Source organism: Contarinia nasturtii, unplaced genomic scaffold (assembly GCF_009176525.2).
Source record: "Contarinia nasturtii isolate CC-2019 unplaced genomic scaffold, AAFC_CNas_1.1 Cnas_scaffold_5343, whole genome shotgun sequence".
Lineage (NCBI taxonomy): Eukaryota > Metazoa > Arthropoda > Insecta > Diptera > Cecidomyiidae > Contarinia > Contarinia nasturtii.
In genome coordinates this window covers 1-4,500 of record NW_022202617.1, presented here as the reverse complement: position 1 = coordinate 4,500, position 4,500 = coordinate 1, and the positions used below count along the sequence as shown (strand labels likewise).

General features: G+C 32.8%; 1 long non-coding RNA gene across 1 annotated transcript; it reads right to left on the bottom strand.

Annotated features, from left to right (window-relative positions):
- Positions 1-20: 20 nt before the first annotated feature.
- Positions 21-610, bottom strand: LOC116351384. The gene is made up of 4 exons (XR_004202131.1): positions 499-610; positions 308-373; positions 189-248; positions 21-122 (listed from the first exon to the last, which is right to left on the bottom strand). It is a non-coding gene; the product is annotated as an uncharacterized LOC116351384 (long non-coding RNA).
- Positions 611-4,500: the final 3,890 nt, after the last annotated feature.

Genomic DNA, 4,500 nt, shown 5'->3' with positions numbered 1-4,500 from the left:
TTGATTCATTTTTTTATATTTATTATTTATGCTGTTTTTTACGTTTTTATAAAAAGATAAATTCAAACCTGTAAGTGTCCATCCCCGTTGGCTTAAATGCTTTCCACTAACACAGTGAGACGCTGAATTGAACAAACAAAGAATCATTGAATGAGGCATATCCAATGAATATAATTATTTGTAAATACCTGTTAAAACGTAGTCTCTATCGATAAGGGCACCCAGGCAATAAAATGCACTACCATAGGCTATGTTTTTAAAACAAATATTAAATTATTTTGCGCAAAAAAAAAAAATAATTTATTACTTTCATTATATTCGATCAAAGCCAGCCAAGGATACTCGTTAATTTTCGTTTTATCTCCACCTAGAACTAATACAAAATTCTATTAAATTTTTTTGCTGAGCATGATTTACGTAACAAAAAAGTCATTTCAAATAAACTATGCCATTTTTTAGATTTAAACAAATTTTACATTTCATTTTATAAAAACTTACTTGCTTCCCCCGTGCCAATAAAGCACACAACAAGCAAAAAAATGAGAACAAACCACTTCATGATTGTTTAAAACTTTATTTTATTGAGTTCTCAATGCAATCTCAAGTTAACTGTGTTTATAAATGTCCGGTTGACTTATATATATTGGCCAGAAAGACGCGTTTGGAAATCCCAGCATGATAAGTTTGTTTTGCAAAAAAAAAATGATAGGATGATATGGTTATATGTGAATTGTATTTTTGTATATGTATAAACACATAATGTCACATAAAAACATCAATCGCGGTAAAGGTTCTTTTTATTTGATGATAATAATTTGAATCACGCTTGAACACTAGAGTGTTTCGATTTTGACATTTTACCGAGAATCAAAAATCGTACCCATATAAACTTTGTAGGAAAGTCATAGAAAAACGAATATGATAAAGGTTTTTAAAAAACACCGCTCGATTAAAAAAAATTGGAATTTTTATGAATTTTGCATTTCGGGGTTTTTTGGCACGCGAAAAGCCGAACGTGACGTTAATTTTTCAATATAAATAATTTCCGATGCACTTTTCATAAAAAATTGAAACTTGGTCAGTTTTTTTCAAAAAGCCCTATTTTGGAGACTAGTTGGCCGATTTTCAAACTTCAATATTTTTTCTTAATCTATGATAGGGCTTTCCAACTGAAACATCAATCGCGACAAAAGGCATTCTAGATTAAGAGGTTAACATTTCGTTCTAGTGTAGTGTGTGTATCGTCTCTCGCAAATTGCGGTCTGCTGTGATCTGAAGTTGTACACAACCCTGCCGTTCATAGTCTCTATATAGGCGTTTAAAGAAATACAAAACTTATTTTTAGATTAACGAAAGTCACATGTTTAATTTTTTCATGTTTTTTACGTTGAATTAAAATGTCATACTTTAGTGTTACAGGAAACTCGAAGACCTTTATAACCCAATGGGTTAAACTCATTGTTGAAGTGTCACAAATGCTCTTCACAGCATTCATTGTTAATTTAAATTTAGAAAAAAGTTCATGCCATACTGACGTCAATCTAGCAAATAAAACGAATTCAAAATGTATTCCAATGTATAATTATGTTATCTCTTCACATAAAACCCATTACACCGTACGGGATTTCCATTTAGCTCTTATATAAATTGTTCAATTAGACGAAATTTATGTACATATATGCGCAAAACAACACGACCAACGGAGTAGAGACACTCACATGCGATTCATTGACTTGATTCAATGCGAATCTCATTCACTTCACAATGCCATGAAAATGAAAATAAATAAATGTAATTCCCGTTCGGGGCTGCTCTTAACTAGATATATGCATAGAAGCATTGAAAAATCTCCAAAAACTATTGTACACCAAATGAATGCGAAAACTTTTATGAATTGCTTGTCGTATAAGTCACTGGTAGTAAACGATGTTTAATCTAGAGGATTTGAAGAGTTCTTGGAATAGAATGTGTCACATTCACATACATGCGCGCACAATATTCATGGATAAAACTTTGTATTTTCTTCCACGGAAAGTAATTGTGCATCAAAAATGTTTACCTCAAAACCAAACTTTACGAGTGAGAGATAAGAGCGACGCATGTGTTCAAGTTGAACAAAAGCCACAATTCAATTATTAGTGAATTGAATTTGATAGTGTGTGTGCAATAGATTTCATCAACATTGAATTCAATTTAAATTCAACAAATTAATTTTTATGCGAATACGTAAAAACAATTCGTGTGCTGACGAGTCGACGACAGGCGAACAATTGTGACAAACGGTACATTGAAACGAATTAAAATTGAAGCTACTCTTGACGAAAGATGATAAAGCCAGAACGAATTTTCATTGAAATATCATGCGAAACAAAGTCAGATTAAAACGTTTGAGATTAGAGGCTTCGAAACTATTCAAAGCAATGACAGGATGTGAAGACTTCAAGTCTCATTGAGCCGACGGTGGCGCCACCAATTTCAAAGGGGACGTCAATGTAATTTAACAACTCAAATCGAAACTAAACAGCGCGCCAATTTTGAAATTTGCTGTAATTTCCTCCCATTGATTCAAAGTCAGTCAATCATAAAGTCAATCAGTTCAAAGCCTACTGCTTCCGTGTGATTATTGTTTTAAAAATATTCAATATCAACTTTTACTGATAACTTAAAAAAAATGCTTCGTGAACGCTAACAAACGCTGAAAAATTAAAATCCATAGTTCATTCACCTTATGTCGGCCAATTTTAAATGAATTTGTTTGAAGTGGGAATAAAATCGGTGAGAAAAGCTCATTTTATCAGTTCATTTTTAATTGTTTTATAAACGACAAACGTTTCACTTCATTACATAAAAGATATTCAGTAAAATTATCTCCAAAAGAGTGGGTAGATGACTTTGTGGCATTTCTCTCACTCCAATTCCAAAAGCAAATGCAAACGGTGAAGAAAAAAATGTGCGATGAAAAAAAGCGTCATTCATAAACAATGTGTAAGCTCTCGTCGCGTACAAAGCAAATATTTCCAGTTCCCTGTGCTATACACCATCATACGCAAACACGAGCTGCGTCTGTGATACAAGCGGCACAAATCCAAATACGAGAAAAAAAACGAGAGGAAGCAAAAAAAGGAGGCGAATAAAAAAACGCTCTAAATTATTCAAATGCTAATTAAAAAAATCGCGATTTGCTATGCGAGAGCATCATTTACAGTCGCGACATAATGGTTATCCTAGGTTATGGTCACGCATTCATTACACTCTTTCAGCCTTCTCATGCGGGTGTTTTTTTTTCTTCATTTTTTCCTCTTCGTCATTATTATTATTATTATTCAGCGTCATGATAATGATGATGATTATTATTGTTGTTGTTATTTAACGAAATTTTTCTACGCCACGCTTTTACTTTTTTTCCTAGTCGTAGTTCTCTTTTGGTTTGTGCGTTTGAAGGATACGCGGTTTTCTATCCGTACTCTTCATTAATTTACTCTTTATATCCAGCACGCGAGCATTGGTGCTGTTGCTTTCGCTACATCTCTCATCTGTAAATCTGTATAGGAGGGTGAGATTTCAAAATTGTCTTAGTTGAAAGAAAAAATGCTTACGTTACGTATAATTTTTATGTCGCAATTTTTCCATTCACTCGCCACACCGATAAGTTTCATTCGGTCTTCTTCTTTTATTCATCAGAATATTTTTTTCTCTCCACCCGCGCATTCATGAGAGAAGTTAATGGGGTTGATGAGTGCCTTATTAAGAGTGGTAATGATGATATAGCATAACAATGTTTCTCTTTCGTATTTTTATTGTACGGCCGACAATTTTCCATCTATTTCTCAGCCGCATCAACCGAACTGCAAATGAAAATGAGAGCGAATTTGTTTTAAGTGTTGTGAAGTAAATTTATTGGCTTTGACTTTGGCTTTATGCCAAAATAAAATGAATGGAACGGGATAGGGACATTTTTTTTAAATAATGCGACGTGGAAAAAAGTACTAATCCATTACAGTGTAGAGAAAAAAAAGGGGTTTTGATTTGTTTCAACGACGTGATCTTGGAACTCCATCTTAAATGAAAATGTTAGAATGGGACAATCGTGACGTGATTATCGGTTTTAAATGATCCAATACCATGTTTTCTTCTTGCGACCCCATCAAGATTTATTCGGGCAAAGGCACGAATCGCAATTTAATTAGCAAATTGAAATACTTTTTATAGCAAAATAAAATCTTTATCTGATGAACAAAAATGCCAAAGTTACGGTGCAAACAATTTTTACTGGTCAGAAAGTTTCGTGCACTTTTATAATGCCAATAAACTCGAGTAATAGTTACTTTCGAATCCAACCACTTTTACATGTTTCATTTAATTAACTTTTCATTTTACAACATCAAAAATAAACGTTTTGAGCTTTGCATTGAGATTTTTTCGCTTTTATTATTTGAATATTACGCTGTTAAAAAATTGAACATTCAAAGTTTTTTCGTCGCTGATTCAATTTTTTCCATT